The sequence below is a fragment of the Oncorhynchus tshawytscha genome, linkage group LG12 (genome assembly GCF_018296145.1).
Source record: "Oncorhynchus tshawytscha isolate Ot180627B linkage group LG12, Otsh_v2.0, whole genome shotgun sequence".
In the NCBI taxonomy this organism is placed as follows: Eukaryota; Metazoa; Chordata; class Actinopteri; order Salmoniformes; family Salmonidae; genus Oncorhynchus; species Oncorhynchus tshawytscha.
In genome coordinates, this window is record NC_056440.1 from 10670458 (window position 1) to 10693557 (window position 23100).

Genomic DNA, 23100 nt, shown 5'->3' on the forward strand with positions numbered 1-23100 from the left:
GACAGCGGGCAGGAGTCAGTGTGTCGTTTATTTAATTCCTTATGAATTAATTCAGTTTGCTACATTGTAATACAATGTGGACAACCCACAGTGAAACCCGGATTCCCCCCTTCCAGAACATGAACTTGAAGCCTTCCTTATAATACATAGTCAGGTATCCAACATGCCAATTTCTATTTTTAATTCACGCAGAAACATCGAACATAACACTGCAGGGAAACTCTCTTTCCAGATTACACACATCATGGAACTGTAGCCTATTCCGTTTAAAAATAATTTGTTAGGAGTATAATGATTTAAATAATTTGATAATGACGACCACATGAACCAAACTTCTCTCATTATGTAATGTGTGTTGTGTTTAAACAGCAAATCCGCATGCTTTCCTTTAAAACATTTTTTTCTTAATTATACCATTATTCCAATGGGAGGTTTGGCCATCTGAGCTACGTGCGTAAGTGCTCCCATGTGTACCAACAATATGCATTAACAATGTATTTACAGCTATGGTATTCCCCCTCGTTAAGCTGTGATGGAGAGTAAACCCCTATCCACAGTCCCTTCAGTATATGTAAACTGTAGGTTATCTATATACCCTCTGTATATACTGTATAGATATATATATATAGATATTGGGTATATAGACAATGGGTATCTAGATATGGTGCTTATAGATAATGGGTATCTAGACAATGGGTGTTGAGATATTGGGTATCTAGATGTGGTGTATCAAGATATTGGGTATATTGATAATGGAAATCTAGATATGGTGTATCCAGTTAATGGGAATCTAGATAATGGGTATCTAGATGTTGGGTATATATAAAATGGGTATACAGTCTATATAATGGATATCTAGATAATGGGTATCTAGATATTGGGTATACAGTATATATAATGGGTATCTACATATTGGGTGTACAGTATATATATATATTGGGTATCTAGATATTGGGTGTGCAGTATATATAATGGCTATCTAGATATTGGGTATACAGTATATATAATGTGTATCTAGATATTGGGTATACAGTATATATAATGGGTATCTAGATATTGGGTATACAGTATATATAATGGGTATCTAGATATTGGGTATACAGTATATATAATGGCTATCTAGATATTGGGTATACAGTATATATAATGGCTATCTAGATATTGGGTATACAGTATATATAATGGCTATCTAGATATTGGCTACATTTAAAACATTTTATACCTTTTATTTAACTAGGCAAGTCAATTAAGAAAAAAATCTTATTTTCAATGATGGCCTAGGAACAGTGGGTTAACAGCCTTGTTCATAGAAAAATGTTTTTTTTACCTTGTCAGCTCGGGGATTCGATCTTGCAACCATTTGGTTACAAGTCCAACGCTCTAACCACTAGGCTACCTTCCACCCCATCATCCATTCATCCACCACCAACACCTCATGTTTCAGCAAGATGTTGCAATTCCTGGACATTGAAAACGTCCCAGTTCTGCCATGGCATGCGTACTCATCAGATGTGTCACCCATTGAGCATGTTTGGGATGCTCTGGATCAAAGTGTACGACAGTGTGTTCCAGTTCCCACCAATATCCAGCAACTTCACACAGCCATTGAAGAGAAGTGGGACAACATTCCACAGGCTACAATCAACAGCCTGATCAACTCTATGCGAAGGAGATGAGTTGCGCTGCGTGACGCAAATAGTGGTCACACCAGATACTGACTGGTTTTCTGATCCACGCCCCCACCTTTTTTTTAAAGGTATCTGTGACCAACAGATGCATATCTGTATTCCCAGTCAGGTGAAATCCATAGATTAGGACCTAATGAATTTACTTCAATTGATTGATTTCCTTATTTGAAATGTAACTCAGTAAAACCTTTGACATTTTTGCATGTTGCGTTTTATATTTCTGTTTCATTATATATACTATGTACTTATACCTGCAGGCCTAATGTGTGCCAGGTGTTGAAGGGAAATAGATACCTGAGGCTTAAACACTCCTCCTCGTCACCATGGATGGATCCAAAATGGCACCCTATACCCTTCGCAGTGCACTACAGGACATAGGGCCCTGGTCAAAAGTAGTGCACTACAGTACATAGGGCCCTGGTCAAAAGTAGTGCACTATGAATGGAATAGGGTGCCATTTGGAAGACACACACTGTTTCACTGAGCTGAGTGTGTCTCTGAGTGCTTTAGAAATGGGCTCAGCCGCTTGGAATCCCACATACCATTCTCCTCTCCAAACAACCAAGGGCCCAGCGCAGAGAGTTGGAAAGAGCGAGCGTTTGCCTGGCTGCCGCCGAAGCACTTGACACACGTACACTCAAATGGAAGTCGTTTCATGTGAAAGCGGTCACAGTGAAGGTGTAATTGAGTTTGTGCTGAAAGCCTGGTAATGTTTGCGTTCGCGGGGTGTGTGTGTGGGTCGGGCCCTGTGTATAAGCAGGAGCGGGTTAAGCTGCAGTGAATGATTCTGTTGTTGGCGTTGGTGTTTGGGCGATTTGTGATGTTCTTAACATTTTGGAGATTTGTGAGCGCTGCTCTGGATAGGTGTCCTCTTGACTAACTGCCTAGTGCTTAACATACGAACACACCACATCCTCTTCTCAAATAAAACTGGAGAGGTTGACTGGCAGTATTAAATATACACAGTTTAACAGATTATTGACATCTCCTTATACATGTTTCCATTCTATTTTCTTCTATTCTATTCCATTCCTATTTTTAAAAAACATATATTTTAGTGTATTCTGTCTTTCTCAAATTGGTGCAAGCATTGCAAGGTTGGTGAATACCTAATTGTACTATAGAAGTACTATTATAGTAATACTACAGTAATTATAGTAGAACTATATTGTAGTAGTCTATAGGGAGGCATCACTTTCTGTGCTGGCAGGGGGGAATGCATCTGCTGTTAACGAGTTGTGAAAAACAGTGTTGTCTTCTCCTGAGAATCAGCCTCAACTTTTTCCAATTGCATTTAGTGAAAACATTTGCATAAAAAGCAAGCGGATTGGTTTTCAGGCAGCAGTCTGATTCTGATGAGGGCTGTGACATTTAGAAAGAGGATAAATGGAAGAACGGGTGAAAGAGCAGGCAGCAGTCTGATTCTGATGAGGGCTGTGACATTTAGAAAGAGGATAAATGGAAGAACGGGTGAATATCTGATGGAAAAGAGCAGGCAGCAGTCTGATTCTGATGAGGGCTGTGACATTTAGAAAGAGGATAAATGTAAGAACGGGTGGTTGAATATCTGATGGAAAAGAGCAGGCAGCAGTCTGATTCTGATGAGGGCTGTGACATTTAGAAAGAGGATAAATGGAAGAATGGGTGGTTGAATATCTGATGGAAAAGAGCAGGCAGCAGTCTACAGCAGTGGACCTGTCAGAAATACATCCTGGTGATGTGGATGACACATATCTGGAGCAACATTTTATTGCGTTTGGAAATGATTGAACAAACGTTAGTGTTTGGTTGGCTATTATTCATCTTGCCCTGTGGGTTGGCCAAGAAATCCGTAGTGATATTGACAAATGGATGATCTACATTTAAGTAATTAGGGTGAAATGCCTTGCTCAAAGGCACATTAACTTTTGTTCTCTTCTCCTAGTCAGCTTGGGGGATTCAATCCAGCAACCTTTCAGTTGCTGGCCCAACACGCTTAACCACTAGGCTACCTGCCGCCCTAACTACTCATCATAACTACACCAGTCCAGACCTCATCATAACTACACCAGTCCAGACCTCATCAAAACTACACCAGTCCAGACCTCATCATAACTACACCAGTCCAGACCTCATCATAACTACACCAGTCCAGACCTCATCATAACTACACCAGTCCAGACCTCATCATACCTAAACCAGTCCAGACCTCATCATACCTACACCAGGAGTGTTTGGTGTGTTCTCGTCTTCTCAGAGAGAGCACTGAGGTTTCATGTCAACTGATCTGATGTGCTGCATATGAAGCACTAGCCTGATCCTCTGACATAAGCTCCATTTAGATAAAAAGCACATAAAATAGTGGAATTTGGACAAGTGTTAGTAAGTATGGGGTGTGTGCAGTGTGTGTGCTTGTGCTCCTTTGTATATGCGTGCAATGTGTGTGTGTGTGTGTTCATGAATGTGTATCCTTTTCTATCTGTGTTTATTGAAGGCTATTCAGAAATAACTGTAGGCAGCTACCAACCGGTAGATTCCTTCTTCCCCATAATGACATTGGGCCGGTGGGCCGGTGCAGTGGTGAAGAGAAGGAAGAGAGTGTTTAGAAATGGATTCCCTTGCCAGTCCAGACTGACTCTGCTGAGTCCAGGTTTCATTGACTGAAAGCTCCTGTATCTGGCTTCCTCACTGCTCTCTCCTGCTCTGATTATATCATATCTGGCTGCTGTTTCCCGTGTGTATAAAGAATGGTCCACCACCCAAAGAACATCCAGACAACATGGCACACCTGTGGGAAGTATTGGAGTCACCATCCCTGTGGAACGCTTTCGACACCTTGTAGAGTCCATGCCCAGACTAATTTAGCCTGTTCTGAGGGCAAAAAGGGAGGGTACAAGTCAATATTCCTAATGTTTTTGAACACTCAGTGTATGTTTTGATTGCTAACACATTTCTAAGCCTGCATGAGGATTTGAAAAAAGTCTCATGAAAGGTAAGCGCTCGGCTCTGTTTCTTGCGCAGACTGCACACACTTCATCAGTCTCTCATTCACTATTTGACAAGCGCTTGATAATATTCTCACCCATCAGACTATTGTCCATTTAATCTCGTCTTTACATATAGACTATTAGAATGGCCCACAAAAAAAAAAAACATATCCATAGCATAGCCTGCACTTGAACAGAGGTTATGTGCAGATCCGTTTTTTGATATGCCAGTTAGACTGTACCATTTGTAAAGCAGATTAATGTGCTTCATTTTAAGACTATAGTAGCACAAGAAAGCTAGGATCCTCTTTTAAATAGTGACCTGTCAAAACTCTGTTTTCACACGCGATTGATTGTGCAATTACTGGGCTTATAAGAGTACTTCCGGGCTCCCGAGTGGCGCAGGGCTCTAAGGTACTGTATGTCAGTGCTAGAGGTGTCACTACAGACCCGGGTTCGATATCAGGCTGCATCACAACCACCGTGATTTGGAGTCCCACAGGGCAGTGCACAATTGTCTGGGGTAGGCTGTCATTGTAATATAAAAATACAGGCCATCAAACCCTCTCTTCAGCAAGCATCCCATTTTACTATGTTTGGAAACCCCCAGCCCCTCACATATGGGTCTGTCTGTAGTTAAGCATCTCTCTCCTCACCTGGTAACTCCTACTCATGCATCATAGTTTCTGACTGAGTCTTTGTACGCCTGACTGACTGTTTGAGGAGAATGTGGATGGAGATGAGACTGGATGCATCCCAAATTAGATGTATGCATCCCACATTATTTCCTATGTAGTACACTAGTTTTGACTAGAGCCCATAGGAAATAGGGTGCCATTTGGGACACAATGTTATTGGGGGTGGAGGGGCTGGGTCCTCCTTGAGGATAATGACAGACCGCAGGAGGATGGAGGGATGGCGGGATGAAAGGATGGAGATGGAGTGGGAGATGGAAACAGGCGTGTGGGTTTAGGGTAAACTTCAGTGTTGGTGGAATGTATGTGTGTATATCCCATCTCTCTCAGCACAGGGAGTGTCAGGGGGTTCTGGGCGGTGGCCCTTGTGGTCCTTTTTTCCGGTCCTCCCCCTCTAAACTCTTCCCCATAGAGGCTTCTGTTCAGCACACACTGGCGAACCACTGAATGTATGGGTAGTGGTGTGCTTTAGTGTGTGTGTGTGTGTGCAGCTCTCTCTCTCTCTCTCTCTCTCTCTCTCTCTCTGTCCCTCCTCTCTTCTCCTCCTCTCTCTTTCCTCTACTTGCTTCCTCTCCTCTCTCCTCTCTCTCTCCCCTCCTCTCTCTCTCTCCTCCTCTCCTCTCCTCTCCTCTCTCCTCTCCTCTCCTCTCCTCTCCTCTCCTCTCCTCTCCCTCTCCTCTCCTCTCCTCTCCTCTCCTCTCCTCTCCTCTCCTCTCCTCCTCTCCTCTCCTCTCCTCTCCTCTCCTCTCCTCTTTCTTTCCTTTCCTTGCTTCCTCTGATCTCCTCCCCGTCTCCTCCCTTCCTCTCCTCTCCTCCCCTCTCCTTTCTTCCCCTCCTTTCTTCCCCCTCCTTTCTCTCTTCCCCTCTCTTTCCCTCTCTTCCCTTCCCTTCCTTCCCTTCCCTTCCCTTCCCTTCCCTCCTCCCTTCCCTTCCCCTTCCCTTCCCTTCCCTTCCCTTCCCCCCTTCCCATCTCCTCCCTCCCTTCCCTCCCTTCCCCTCTCCTCCCTTCCCCTCCTTTCTTTCTCTTCTCCTCCAACCCCCTCCTCTCTATCTCCTCCCTCCCTCCCTTCCTCTCCTCAACTCTCATCTGCCATGTATAATAAGTCCAATACCATTGCCTTGTTGTTAACCTCAACAGGGAAACACAACTAACACCCATATGGTTCCGGGGCACTCTTCCCTTGCAGGCACCACACAGTGAGAGAGTGGGCTGGGCATTAGCGGTTTAGTTATGTACTGTGTCCCAAATGGCACACTAGTCCCTATGGGCCCTGTTCAAAAGTAGGGCACTATATAGGGGATAGGGTACCACTTGAGACGCAGCCCTGGGGTCTGTTAGGGTCTGCTAGCTATGTTAGCCTTTTGTCTTCTGCGTTACAAAAAGAGGAACCAGGCCTGCAGTGCTGTTAGCAATGCTAACAATGTGTTTGCATGAATAGAGACAGAAGGATTGGGGCTTGGGGAGGTTTTGTTAGGACTTATGAGAGTGTAAAAGGGGGGGACGAGAGAGAGAGAAAGAGAGACAGGGGAGCTGGAGAGACACAGAAACAGAGAGAAAGAGAGAGACATGAGGAGAAAGTGAGATGAGCAGGGAGAGTGAGAGCAAGACAGAGATGGAGAGAGACAGACAGAGAGAATATTTCCCTACTTAGCCGACACCCCCAGTACTCCCCAGCATGCCCCCTGACTTGCAATGGCTGCCCAGAGCTCAGACAGAATACTCATATTTACTGAAAGTGAGTTGAGTTTGGTTGGAAGTGGGAAACAGAAGAAAACTTTGGTCTGTGTCATGTGGCTTTGTGACCTAGCAGCTACTTCCTGTTGACTCCTGGATGGTGCTCTGCAGAGGTCAAGTTACGGCCGACGCCCTGGGACAGGCTGCCATGGCAACCGCAGAGCGAGAGATGGAGTGACAGACGGAGCCCATTTTTACCGAGCCTGAAAAGCCAATTTATGCTTACTACTGATAGACAATAGTCTAGCTGAAGCTGATTGACCATGCAGAGCCTAGCCTACTGTAGTCTAGCTGGTGCTGAAGCTGTGATTGTCATGTTCCTGATAAGGAGCTCTCTTTCTGTCTCACCTCCTTTCCCTTTCTCAGTTTCTCTCTTTCCCAATTAATATTACCCTCCCTCCCTCCCTCCCTCCCTCCCTCCCTCCCTCCCTCCCTCCCTCCCTCCCTCCCTCCCTCCCTCCCTCCCTCCCTCCCTCCCTCCCTCCCTCCCTCCCTCCCTCCCTCCCTCCCTCCCTCCCTCCCTCCCTCCCTCCCTCTCACTTCACCCTATGATGCAAAGCAGCTCTGTCCTCCTGTCCTCTTGTCCTCCTGTCCCCCTGTCCTCTTGTTCCCTGTCCTCCTGTCCCCTGTCCTCTTGTCCCCCTGTCCTCCTGTCCCCCTGTCCTCCTTGTCCCCCTGTCCTCTTGTCCCCCTGCCCTCTTGTCCTCCTGTCCCCCTGTCCTCTTGTCCCCCTGTCCCCCTATCCTCTTATCCCCCAGTCCTCCTGTCCCCCTGTCATCTTGTCCCCTGTCCTCCTGTCCCCTTGTCCCCCTTGTCCTCCTTGTCCCCTGTCCTCTTGTCCCCCTGTCCTCCTTGTCCCCCTGTCCTCTTGTCCCCCTGTCCCCTATCCTCTTATCCCCCTGTCCTCTTGTCCCCCTGTCATCTTGTCCCCCTGTCCTCCTGTCCCCTGTGTTCTCCTGTCCCTCTGTCCCCCTTGTCCCCCTGTCCCCTTGTCCCCCTGTCCTCTTACCCCCTGTCCCCCTGTCCTCCTGTCCCCCTGTCCTCTTGTCCCCCTGTCCTCTTGTCCCCCTGTCACCCTGTCCTCCTGTCATCTTGTCCCCCTGTCCTCCTGTCCCCCTGTCATCTTGTCCCCCTGTCCTCCTGTCCTTCTGCCCCCTGTCCTCTTGTCCCAATGTCCTATTGCCCCCAGTTCTCTTGTTCCTCTGTGTCCCTCTCCTGTGTCAGAAAGTCAAGAGATGCTGTATCTCTTTCTCCCTACCTCTTACCTTTCTCTCTCTCTCTCTCTCTCCCCCCCCCTACCCCTCTCTCTCTCTCTCTCTATCTCCCTCTTTCTCTGTCTCTCCCTCTCCCTCTTTCTCTCTCTCATCCCTCTCTCTCTCCCTACCTCTTTCTCTCCCTCCCTACCTCTTTCTCTCTCTCTCCCTAGCTCTTTCTCTCTCTCTCCCCCTCCCTCTTTCTTTCTTTCTCTCTCTCTCCCTCCCTCTTTCTCTCTCTCTCTCTCTCCTTAGCTCTTTCTCTCTCTCTCCCTCCCTCGTTCTCTCTCTCTCTCTCTCCTCTCTTTCTCTCTCTCTCCCTCCCTCTTTCTCTCTCTCTCCCTCCCTCTTTCTCTCTCTCTCCCTCCCTCATTCTCTCTCTCTCTCTCTCTCTCTCCCTCCCTAGCTCTTTCTCTCTCCCTCCCTAGCTCTTTCTCAGAGAGTTACATTCACAGACTGTAGGAAGATGCAAAGTGAGCAGCTCCTCTCTCTCTCTCTCTCTGTGCCACTGGATAGTGAAGTGATTGGACATGACAGATGTGATAGTTATGTAAAGCGTGTTGTGAGAAGAGAGAATAGAAAAGGTGGTGTCAGGTTCGGTGCGTCAGTCAGTTAGTCCGGACTGATCCGACAAGGCAGCTCTCATCTCCTCTTCTCTTTTCTTCTCTTCTCTTCTCCTCTGGTAGACAACATAGAATTAAGCTGTCAAGCATCTGCCTGTTTCAACACTGTGTGTGTGTGTGTGTGTGTGTGTGTGTGTGTGTGTGTGTGTGTGTGTGTGTGTGTGTGTGTGTGTGTGTGTGTGTGTGTGTGTGTGTGTGTGTGTGTGTGTGTGTCCAAGACTGGAGAACATAAACAATGTTTAGATAGTGATGGTGGAGGGCTGTGGCGGTCATGAAATGTTGTCAGCCGGTGATTGTCAAGCTAATAACAGACAATCTCGGTAATTGACCGTTAATTAACATAAACACATTCAGCATCCTCTGGCTTCAACACATTTTTTTCTTGTTTTATTTTATTTTAATTTAACCTTTATTTAAATAGGCAAGTCAGTTAAGAACAAATTCTTATTTTACAATGACGGCCTACCACGGTCGAAGTCAGACGACGCTGGGCCAATTGTGTGCCGGATGTGATACATAGCCTACAAGCCACTGATGCAGAGCTTTGGAACATCTACATTGTAAAAAGTCTAATAAATCCATGTAATATAGCCAACATCACAATAAATCCATTATTTATTTTCGACAGGTCTAAAGAATCATGAAATGAAGAAAATGTAGTCTATTTCAGAAGAACAATAGCCTGATCAACTCTATGCGAAGGAGATGTGACGCAAATTAATAGGCCAACAAGATGAATAGGCCAACAAGATGAATAGGCCAACAAGATGAATAGGCCAACAAGATGAATAGGTCAACAAGATGAATAGGTCAACAAGATGAATAGGTCAACAAGATGAATAGGCCAACAAGATGAATAGGCCAGCAAGATGAATAGACCAACAAGATGAATAGGCCAACAAGATGAATAGACCAACAAGATGAATAGGCCAACAAGATGAATAGACCAACAAGATGAATAGGTCAACAAGATGAATAGGCCAACAAGATGAATAGGCCAACAAGATGAATAGGCCAACAAGATGAATAGGCAAACAAGATGAATAGGCCAACAAGATGAATAGGCCAACAAGATGAATAGACCAACAAGATTAATAGGTCAACAAGATGAATAGGTCAACAAGATGAATAGGCCAACAAGATGAATAGGTCAACAAGATGAATAGGCCAACAAGATGAATAGGCCAACAAGATGAATAGACCAACAAGATGAATAGGCCAACAAGATGAATAGACCAACAAGATGAATAGGCCAGCAAGATGAATAGACCAACAAGATGAATAGGTCAACAAGATGAATAGGCCAACAAGATGAATAGACCAACAAGATGAATAGGTCAACAAGATGAATAGGTCAACAAGATGAATAGGCAAACAAGATGAATAGGCCAACAAGATGAATAGACCAACAAGATGAATAGGTCAACAAGATGAATAGGCCAACAAGATGAATAGGTCAACAAGATGAATAGGCAAACAAGATGAATAGGCCAACAAGATGAATAGACCAACAAGATGAATAGGTCAACAAGATGAATAGGCCAACAAGATGAATAGGTCAACAAGATGAATAGGCCAACAAGATGAATAGGCCAACAAGATGAATAGGCCAACAAGATGAATAGGCAAACAAGATGAATAGGTCAACAAGATGAATAGGCCAACAAGATGAATAGGCCAACAAGATGAATAGACCAACAAGATGAATAGGCCAACAAGATGAATAGACCAGCAAGATGAATAGGCCAGCAAGATGAATAGACCAACAAGATGAATAGGCCAACAAGATGAATAGGCCAACAAGATGAATAGGCCAACAAGATGAATAGGTCAACAAGATGAATAGACCAACAAGATGAATAGGCCAACAAGATGAATAGGCAAACAAGATGAATAGGTCAACAAGATGAATAGACCAACAAGATGAATAGGCCAACAAGATGAATAGACCAACAAGATGAATAGACCAACAAGATGAATAGGTCAACAAGATGAATAGGTCAACAAGATGAATAGGCCAACAAGATGAATAGGCCAACAAGATGAATAGACCAACAAGACGAATAGGCCAACAAGATGAATAGACCAACAAGATGAATAGGCCAACAAGATGAATAGACCAACAAGATGAATAGGCCAACAAGATGAATAGGCCAACAAGATGAATAGGCCAACAAGATGAATAGGCCAACAAGATGAATAGACCAACAAGATGAATAGGCCAGCAAGATGAATAGACCAACAAGATGAATAGGCCAACAAGATGAATAGACCAACAAGATGAATAGGCCAACAAGATGAATAGGCCAACAAGATGAATAGGCCAACAAGATGAATAGGCCAACAAGATGAATAGGCCAACAAGATGAATAGGCCAACAAGATGAATAGGCCAACAAGATGAATAGGCCAACAAGATGAATAGACCAACAAGATGAATAGGCCAACAAGATGAATAGACCAACAAGATGAATAGACCAACAAGATGAATAGGCCAACAAGATGAATAGGCCAACAAGATGAATAGGCCAACAAGATGAATAGGCAAACAAGATGAATAGGCCAACAAGATGAATAGACCAACAAGATTAATAGGTCAACAAGATGAATAGGTCAACAAGATGAATAGGCCAACAAGATGAATAGGTCAACAAGATGAATACGCCAACAAGATGAATAGGCCAACAAGATGAATAGACCAACAAGATGAATAGACCAACAAGATGAATAGACCAACAAGATGAATAGACCAACAAGATGAATAGACCAACAAGATGAATAGACCAACAAGATGAATAGGCCAACAAGATGAATAGGCCAACAAGATGAATAGACCAACAAGATGAATAGACCAACAAGATGAATAGACCAACAAGATGAATAGACCAACAAGATGAATAGGCCAACAAGATGAATAGACCAACAAGATGAATAGACCAACAAGATGAATAGACCAACAAGATGAATAGACCAACAAGATGAATAGACCAACAAGATGAATAGACCAACAAGATGAATAGACCAACAAGATGAATAGACCAACAAGATGAATAGACCAACAAGATGAATAGACCAACAAGAGGAATAGACCAACAAGATGAATAGACCAACAAGATGAATAGACCAACAAGATGAATAGACCAACAAGATGAATAGACCAACAAGATGAATAGGCCAACAAGATGACTGACAATTCTATCAACTCCTACAACAAACAATTGTTTTTGACTCTCAGAATGCAATTGAATTTATCTGGAGGGAAATGTGTTTAAGCTTTAAGATTCATATAATGAGTTTAAATCCAAATGGATTGTTATCTGCTGTTGTTATGAAGAGAACAGACATCGCTCTCTCTAATAGTTCTCTGTTAGTATGTATGGTGGGGTACTCAATTACTATTTGAGAATGTGCGGTCACACATTTGTGTGTGGTCCGGGTGGATATCGTCATTAATCGGGCGTAGTAACAAATCCTCACCTCAAAACCCATGCGACGCCAAACTGTTCAAACTGTTTACAACCCTTTTGTTGGCAGAGAGGAAATGTTGCCGTTTTAAAGTTGATTCAACACATTTTACCATGTCTCATGTGCATTCATATGATACCAGGAGTCGATGCCCGACTGAGTTTAGATTTGATTGGTCTGTATTGACCCCCGTTCTGTTCCGTTTAGCTTGTTGAGTATTGTATTCTAATTGATCCTAGTGAGTATTTTATTTTTTTTACACGGTAGAAAGTTAAAGTTATGTCAGACACTGGTTTTATTTTCCTGATAAAACCCCAAAATCAATTGCTTGTTTTGCTTGCTTCCCCTTTTAGGAAATGATTACTAAAGACTTCATATGGTTGTTATTTAAGGTAAAATGACCTGTTTTCTTTCCTCTCTGGTGTAAACACATGACATGGTTCAAACATCATAAACCACTAGAGATTTGGAGGGGATTCAAAATAATCACAGGACCACTACCGAATCCCCAACCATGTGTTTTGGCAGCATCACATATATAGTGGGGCAAAAAAGTATTTAGTCAGCCACCAATTGTGCAAGTTCTCCCACTTAAAAAGATGAGAGAGGCCTGTCATTTCCATCATAGGTACACTTCAACTATGACAGACAAAATGAGAAAAGAAAATTCAGATAATCACATTGTAGGATTTTTTATGAATTTATTTGCAAATTGTGGTGGAAAATAAGTATTTGGTCAATAACATAAGTTTATCTCAATACTTTGTTATATACCCTTTGTTGGCAATGACAGAGGTCAAACGTTTTCTGTAAGTCACTGTTGCTGGTATTTTGGCCCATTCCTCCATGCAGATCTCCTCTAGAGCAGTGATGTTTTGGGACTGTTGCTGGGCAACACGGACTTTCAACTCCCTCCAAAGATTTTCTATGGGGTTGAGATTTGGAGACTGGCTAGGCCACTCCAGGACCTTGAAATGCTTCTTACGAAGTCACTCCTTCGTTGCCCGGGCAGTGTGTTTGGGATCATTGTCATGCTGAAAGACCCAGCCACGTTTCATCTTCAATGCCCTTGCTGATGGAAGGAGGTTTTCACTCAAAATCTCACGATACATGGCGCCATTCATTCTTTCCTTTACACGGATCAGTCGTCCTGGTCCCTTTGCAGAAAAACAGCCACAAAGCATGATGTTTCCACCCCCATGTTTCACAGTAGGTATGGTGTTCTTTGGATGCAACTCAGCATTCTTTGTCCTCCAAACACGACGAGTTGAGTTTTTACCAAAAAGTTATATTTTGGTTTCATCTGATCATATGACATTCTCCCAATCTTCTTCTGGATCATCCAAATGCTCTCTAGCAAACTTCAGACGGGCCTGGACATGTACTGGCTTAAGCAGGGGGACACGTCTGGCACTGCAGGATTCGAGTCCCTGGCGGCGTAGTGTGGTACTGATGGTAGGCTTTGTTACTTTGGTCCCAGCTCTCTGCAGGTCATTCACTAGGTCCCCCCGTGTGGTTCTGGGATTTTTGCTCACCGTTCTTGTGATCATTTTGACCCCATGGGGTGAGATCTTGCATGGAGCCCCAGATCGATGGAGATTATCAGTGGTCTTGTATGTCTTCCATTTCCTAATAATTGCTCCCACAGTTGATTTCTTCAAACCAAGCTGCTTGCCTATTGCAGATTCAGTCTTCCCAGCCTGGTGCAGGTCTACAATTTTGTTTCTGGTGTCCTTTGACAGCTCTTTGGTCTTGGCCATAGTTTGGAGTGTGACTGTTTGAGGTTGTGGACAGGTGTCTTTTATACTGATAACAAGTTCAAACAGGTGCCATTAATACAGGTAACGAGTGGAGGACAGAGGAGCATCTTAAAGAAGAAGTTACAGGTCTGCAAGAGCCAGAAATCTTGCTTGTTTGTAGGTGACCAAATACTTATTTTCCACCATAATTTGCAAATAAATTCATTAAAAATCCTACAATGTGATTTTCTGGATTTTTTCTCTCTCATTTTGTCTGTCATAGTTGAAGTGTACCTATGATGAAAATTACAGGCCTCTCTCATCTTTTTAAGTGGGAGAACTTGCACAATTGGTGGCTGACTAAATACTTTTTTGCCCCACTGTAGCTCCAGGTTTGAGCGCTGTAACCAATAACATCATGTCAGGATATAGAATTCTTAATGTGTGGGACTGGACATGACCTTTTTTTAAACAAGAGTTTTTTTAAACAAGGGTTGTGTTCGGTCCTCAGCCTCCGGCCACTGAGGTCTCCTGTTTGCGTCCTAAATGGCACCCTATTCTCTATATACTGCACTACTTTTGACCAGGGCTCATAGGACATTGGTCAAAAGTAGTGCACTATGTAGGGAATAGGGTGCTATTTGGGATGTAGCTCAGCTCTCTGTTCCAGCCCTGCTCCAGGGAAAGGACAGAATCAGCCTCTCTAAATACACAACGTATACACACACACACACACACACACACACCAAAGGAAGTTACCGTCTCTCTAAATAAATGGAGAGTTACTTCTCTGCAGTAGCGGCATGGGCGTGGCTTGATAGAGGCCCAGCAGGCATTTTGCGGTCGAAAAGCCAATTGTCGCCTTTCCCCTCCTGCAGTTGCAGGAAACACCCACTGACAGGACAAGTGGACAGCAGGGATAATAGTGGACTGGACCAGACTTGGGAGTTAATAAGACAAGGAGTGGACAGCTAGACAGCATAGGGAGTGACATAAATGAGTGGGCAGGACTGGGGAGTGTACAAGGCAAGTAGTGGACATACAGGGAGTTGACAAGGCAAGGAGTGGACAGCATAGGGAGTAAGAGGGCAGAACTGGGGAGTGTACAGGGCAAGGAGGAATGGACAGTACAAGTTAGACAGCAGAGCGCATGGGCATAGCTAAGTGGGCAGGACTGGGGTGTTACTGTTAACAAGGCAAGGTGTGGAGAGGACAGAGCGCTAAACAGAGACATGAGCAAGGGAAGGTGTTGACTTTGACTTAGCTAAGTGCACAGGACAAAGTTAAGTGGATTGTGGGAGGTGGGGAGAGCACTGCAAAGATAAGGTTATGACAACTAGGGTCTGCAGTATGCAGATGTTCATTTTGTTATTCCGTTCTTTTCTCATTTATGCTATTACACTATTACCCCCGCAAAAAAGCCCATTGGGCATCTATTACCAGAATGCAAAGATAATGTTTTGACGCATGCTTTTCTGAAGGAAGAACAGTACTGGCTATGGAACATCATGTGTACACTCTGTGTCTGTGTGGAGTCTGGAGTCGCTAGGGCGACAGGGCCTGCCTTCTCGGAGAAGTAGGGGGAGGAGCAGAAGGGCCGAGAACAGAGAGAAGAAAATCAAGATAGCAATCAAGATAACTCATCCAAAGGGCTTTGAGTTCTCAAACACAGCAGAAAGGTAGCACAATGTGATGTCCTGTTACCTTATGAATTCAGCCACTTACTTAGATAACTAGCAAGTTTAACTTAAACATCTAGTCAAATGGCTACCCAGACTATTTGCGTTCCCCCCCCCCCTCTCCACATTTTTACACCCCTACTGCTGCTCTTTAACTACTTGTTACTTTTACCTCTTATTCTTATTCAGATTTTTTTGAAACTGCATTGTTGGTTAGGGGCTCGTAAGTAAGCATTTCACTGTAAGGTCTACAGCTGTTGTATTCGGTGCATGTGACAAATACAATTTGATTTGATGAGTAGCTACTTTTTTTCATCTACTTTTCCCAGTGTAGCCAGCCTACTTTTCTCTGGTAAAATGGAAGATTAACCTTATCCAAAACATTAGGAAATGTAGCTGGCTACATTTTTTATATGATAAATAAACATTAGAAATACGATGGTCTTGCATCGTTTTTTTGCAAAAAATACATTGCTTTTTCATTGTACGCTCATTTACTTGTGTTGCTGCCAAAAAGCATTTCTGTTGTCGTCTGATGAAAAGGAAGCTATTTTCTGCCGAAATGTGTTGCACTAATGTGTTTTCTGTGATGGAAAACTATAGTTGCACGTCCCTGATCACTGTTGACTTTCAATATAAAACACAACACCTGTCAATACACAGCTGGACTCACCTGCTCCTGCTTTCACCTGTTGTGATGTTTACAAACACACATGTGACTGGCTCATAATGTAAAATAATGTGACAGGTGAAATGAAGAACACTCTCTGAACACGATTATCTCCTAACACAAGTTCACTGCAGGTATTTACGTTAAAAGTAGATACAAATATTAAACTTCAAAGTAACAGCTTCAACGGTATTGAGGGTATTGACAAACCATCCCGTGGTATACGGTATATATGGTATACCGCTCCAGAGTAATTACAACCTATATCTACTGAATCAAAGTTCTACAATAGTGTGCAACTGCAGCCCCCAATTCGGGGCGTTCCTGCGTGTGGGCGTTCCTGCGTGTGGGCGTTCCTGCATGTGGGCGTTCCTGCATGTGGTTATTCCTGTATGTGGTCATTCCTGTATGTGGGCATTCCTGCATGTGGTTATTCCTGCATGTGGTTATTCCTGTATGTGGGCGTTCCTGCGTGTGGGCGTTCCTGCATGTGGGTGTTCCTGCATGTGGGCGTTCCTGCATGTGGTCATTCCTGAATGTGGTCATTCCTGTATGTGGTTATTCCTGCATGTGGGCGTTCCTGCATGTGGTCATTCCTGAATGTGGTCATTTCTGTATGTGGTTATTCCTGCATGTGGGCGTTCCTGCATGTTGGCGTTCCTGCTGTGTACCTGAGAAAACCGTGCCCGACAGATGGGGGAGAAGGACACTGTCTACTGGTTGCCTCCGCTTCCCGCTAGCACAGCAGGGGTCGGCACCGTGTGCTAGCTAACTAGCCTCCCGCCTGCTGTGTACCGGACTAGCTTGCTAAGGTAGCAAGCATCCTACATTATTGTACATTAATTTCACCTAATGTATTGGAGTGCCCCTGCCTCCCGCCTGTCCTAGCTGTCCTATTAGCATAAACTGGGGTTCCTGCAGATGCAGGAATGCCCACATGCAGGAACATCTCGAATTGCAGGCCACAATTGCACCCTTCTCAAATTATGTGTGAACAGACACAATAATTTATGTAAGTTATTAAACCTTAGAGACCCTAAGGGACATCTTGGTTCCTGGACCTCTGTTTTACGACCCAGGTCTTACCCCTGTAAGTTGTTTAGGCATTGAGCCAATGCTATCCCATTGCAAGGCATTGAAGCTCTTTGAAAGTGGCTGAAACTGAATGGGCTTGAAACCTGAGCTGAAAGGACAAGAGTCCCTGATTTAGTTGTCTGTCTGTCCCTTTATTCATCCCAAATGGACCCCTATTCCCTAGATAGTGCACTACTTTGGACCACAGCCCTATAGAACCCTATTCCCTAGATAGTGCACTATGGCACCTTATTCCCTAGATAGTGCACTACTTTGGACCATTCCCTATATTCCCTATACATTCGGGATACAACCCGTGTTCTGTTAGAGGGGAATACAGGTACAGATCTCTGAGGTGAACAACAAGGGGGTTGGATGTGTGTGTGTGTGTGTGTGTGTGTGTGTGTGTGTGTGTGTGTGTGTGTGTGTGTGTGTGTGTGTGTGTGTGTGTGTGTGTGTCTGTGTCTGTGTCTGTGTGTGTGTGTGTGTGTGTGTGTGTGTGTCTGTGTGTGTGTGTGTGTGTGTGTGTCTCCAAACGCCTCCAGTCCCCAGCAGGCAGTCTACGTGGCACCATCACGTTGGCTGTCACACATGGCCGATGCCATGAAACTGGATCCACTGGGCCCTCAATAGATCCCTGTAATCGATCCTCTTTCTCAGGGACAGTGATGTTACTGGGATGCCCTCTCTCCCTCCCTTTGACTGGAAACATGTGTTTCTCTGTACAGAAGAGCTTCCCAGAGCCACACACACACACACACACACACACACACACACACACACACACACACACACACACACAATTCTTATTTTCCCTACATCTTATTTTCCCTAAACCTGACCTAATCCTAACCCTAACCTTAAGCCTAAACTTAACCCCTAACCATAATTCCTAACCCTAAACCTTACACCTATTCCTAGTTCTAACCCTAACCCTAATTGTAACCCTAACCCCTAAGCCTAAAATATCATTTTTCCTTTTGGGGACTGGCGAAATGTCTCCATTTGTCTGAATTTTCCTTGTCTTGCTATCCTTGTGAGGACTTCTGAGGACTTCTAGTAAAACCAAAAACAAACACACACACACAAGCCAAGTTGGGACCAGAAATTAGAGATTGCTTAGTAAAAGGCTAAATGGCTGATGATGATCACTGCTTTAGTTCTTGTTTGTGCTGTCTGGCAGCTTTTGTGCTGTCTGGCAGCTTTTGTGCTGTCTGGCAGCTTTTGTGCTGTCTGGCAGCTTTTGTGTCCTGGACCTTGTGTGTTTTATTCACGGGTTGTGTGTCTGTCTTTTGTGATTTGATATGGTGGTAATATGCACTTCGTTCATTGGCTGACCGTAGCAATCAGGAAGATAAAACAGCACGCATTAAACACATTTAGAGGAAATCTACAAATCAAGGAGAATTCGGAGAACAATCCAGAAGTACAGATGAATGTGTCTTGTTGTGGTCCTTTTCTGAAAGGTTTCAAAGGGCCACATCAGACAAGGGATTTAGTGTGGAAAGATAAAGGTGAAATGCAGGCCTGCTCCCTCTCTCACCATCATACAGTAGCAAAGAGCCAAGGTTCTCTCGTTTCTCTTAGATGGAATCAGATTAGATGTGTATGAAATCTGATGAGTCAGTCAGAGGAATAGGGGACTTAGCCAAGGGACTTAGCCAAGACTTACATCTATAGTTTACAAAGATAGACAAAACAAACATGCAAGGGTTTTTCATATGTGTTTGCCACTCTCTTTCTCTCTACTGAGTTCTAGAACTACGGAGCTAGAAATGCCCCTAACTTCTAGAACCATTAGTTAGGAATGCTGAGTTCTAGAACTACGGAGCTAGAAACACTCCTGACTTCTAGAACCAGTAGTTAGGAACGCTGAGTTCTAGAACTACGGAGCTAGAAACACTCCTGACTTCTAGAACCAGTAGTTAGGAACGCTGAGTTCTAGAACTACGGAGCTAGAAACACTCCTGACTTCTAGAACCAGTAGTTTGGAACGCTGAGTTCTAGAACTACGGAGCTAGAAACACTCCTGACTTCTAGAACCAGTAGTTAGGAACGCTGAGTTCTAGAACTACAGAGCTAGAAAAACTGTGTTCTAGAGCTATGGTGCTATAGGAACACTCTGAGTTATTGCTGGGACGATAAACTGAAAATTACCGACACCAACGTTGCCTTCCTCTTACCAAAGCAATTTTCGGTGATTTTGCTTCACAGCATTCCTGTAGATTGTTCTAAAACCATTATTTGTCCTACAGTAATATAGGCATCATGTTGTTTTATTATGTTGATTCCTGCTATGAAAGTATCTGCCTGGTCCCAATTGGAGCTGAGCTTGCCATTTGCAGAGAATAGGCCTACCTCAAGTAGCCCAGGTCTAGCGCTTTTTGTCGGACATTAGCCTACATTTTCTGATTAAACAATTAGCCTACATGGCTATCTAGTGACAATATCATATTTAAAGTTAGCAATCTAGCTAAGTGTTTTGAGTTCCCACTTCCTCAGGTGGTGAAATATATAGCTTATAGGCCAATAAGCACAAAGATGTCTGCAAATTCTCCAAAAATAAATCGGATATTTCTGGATTCTATTTTGACATATTGCACTTCAAAATAGCAATCATGCACTTCCTGGATATGTTAGATGAAATAGCATACTTTTGAATCATAGGCTGTAGAGTTTTCTCTCTCTGTAACAAGTGTAATTGTCTGAAGATGGATTCGCTTGCTGAGCTTTACTTTCTTTCTTACAACTTGATTTCATTCAGAATGCCAGGAAAATAAACAGGCATCACCTTAGAGATCTGTACTGTAGAAATCACAGGCTTACAGTAAATGTATTACTGGATTGATTTCTGCCTTCAAATATTGGGTAATGCTGGCCGCTTACACAAACGCGCGCACACACACACACACACACACACACACACACACATGGCTAGTGGGCAGACAACCGTCTGTTGTGGAGGACAGAGTGTGTGAAACTGATTGAATGAATGACACGGGCACAATGACACAGCCCCGACCACTGGGAAGTTGGAACAATGCAGTCTGTGTCTGGGTGGCCCCATCCCGTCCCCCACATTGGATGAGTCTTAAAACACAGCCACTCGGCTCGGCTGATTAAAACCCTTTTTGTACTCTCTTACAGTAAGTGCGTCGGAAGGATAGATGGAGGGAGTGAAGAAGCGAGAGAGAGATGGAGAGAGAGAGAAACAGACGAGGAGAGAAGGAGGGAGGAAGAGAGAGAGGAAGGAGAGCGAGAGAGAGAAGGAGAGGGAAAATGAGAGAGGGAGGGATAGAGATGAGGTAAAGAATGAGAGAGAGAGAGGAGGGAGAGGAGAGAGGAGAGGAGGGGGAGAGAGAGGATGGAGAATGGAGAGAGAGAATAAAGGAATGCTGTGGGTAGACAGATGAATCCATGTTCTGCATCTGCTTATCACACATCTCTGAGTGCTAGTTCAACATCAAATCAACAGAATACAACATGTGTAGACAGAATACAACATGTGTAGACTGAATACAACATCTGTAGACAGAATAGACTGAATACAACATGTGTAGACTGAATACAACATGTGTAGACAGAATACAACATGTGTATACTGAATACAACATGTGTAGACAGAATACAACATGTGTATACTGAATATAACATGTGTAGACTGAATACAACATGTGTAGACAGAATACAACATGTGTACAACATGTGTAGACAGAATAGACTGAATACAACATGTGTAGACAGAATACAACATGTGTAGACTGAATAGACAGAATACAACATGTGTAGACTCAATACAACATGTGTAGACAGAATACAACATGTGTATACTGAATACAACATGTGTAGACAGAATACAACATGTGTAGACTGAATAGACTCAATACAACATGTGTAGACAGAATACAACATGTGTATACTGAATACAACATGTGTAGACAGAATACAACATGTGTATACTGAATATAACATGTGTAGACTGAATACAACATGTGTAGACTGAATAGACTCAATACAACATGTGTAGACAGAATACAACATGTGTATACTGAATACAACATGTGTAGACAGAATACAACATGTGTAGACTGAATATAACATGTGTAGACTGAATACAACATGTGCAGACTGAATACAACGTGTAGACAGAATAGACTCAATACAACATGTGTAGACTGAATACAACATGTGTAGACAGAATAGACTGAATACAACATGTGTAGACAGAATACAACATGTGTAGACTGAATACAACATGTGTAGTCTGAATAGACTGAATACAACATGTGTAGACAGAATACAACATGTGTAGACTGAATACAACATGTGTAGTCTGAATACAACATGTGTAGACTGAATATAACATGTGTAGACTGAATACAACATGTGTAGTCTGAATACAACATGTGTAGACTGAATATAACATGTGTAGACTGAATACAACATGTGTAGACTGAATATAACATGTGTAGACTGAATATAACATGTGTAGACTGAATACAACATGTGTAGACTGAATACAACATGTGTAGTCTGAATACAACATGTGTAGACTGAATATAACATGTGTAGACTGAATACAACATGTTTAGACTGAATACAACATGTGTAGACTGAATACAACATGTTTAGACTGAATACAACATGTGTAGACTGAATATAACATGTGTAGACTGAATACAACATGTGTAGACTGAATACAACATGTGTAGACAGAATGCAACATGTGTAGACAGAATAGACTGAATACAACATGTGTAGACAGAATACAACATGTGTAGACAGAATAGACTGAATACAACATGTGTAGACTGAATACAACATGTGTAGACAGAATACAACATGTGTAGACAGAATAGACAGAATACAACATGTGTAGACAGAATAGACTGAATACAACATGTGTAGACAGAATACAACATGTGTAGACTGAATAGACAGAATACAACATGTGTAGACTCAATACAACATGTGTAGACAGAATATAACATGTGTAGACTGAATACAACATGTGTAGACAGAATACAACATGTGTAGACTGAATACAACATGTGTAGACAGAATACAACATGTGTATACTGAATACAACATGTGTAGACAGAATACAACATGTGTATACTGAATATAACATGTGTAGACTGAATACAACATGTGTAGACTGAATAGACTCAATACAACATGTGTAGACAGAATACAACATGTGTATACTGAATACAACATGTGTAGACAGAATACAACATGTGTAGACTGAATATAACATGTGTAGACTGAATACAACATGTGCAGACTGAATACAACGTGTAGACAGAATAGACTCAATACAACATGTGTAGACTGAATACAACATGTGTAGACAGAATAGACTGAATACAACATGTGTAGACAGAATACAACATGTGTAGACTGAATACAACATGTGTAGTCTGAATAGACTGAATACAACATGTGTAGACAGAATACAACATGTGTAGACTGAATACAACATGTGTAGTCTGAATACAACATGTGTAGACT

The 23100-nt window shown here is 43.1% G+C and overlaps 1 protein-coding gene across 3 annotated transcripts in view; it reads left to right on the forward strand.

Annotated features, from left to right (window-relative positions):
• LOC112236532 (kremen protein 1) overlaps positions 1-23100 on the forward strand; it is a 118314-nt gene that overhangs the window by 982 nt on the left and 94232 nt on the right. The window lies entirely within an intron of this gene.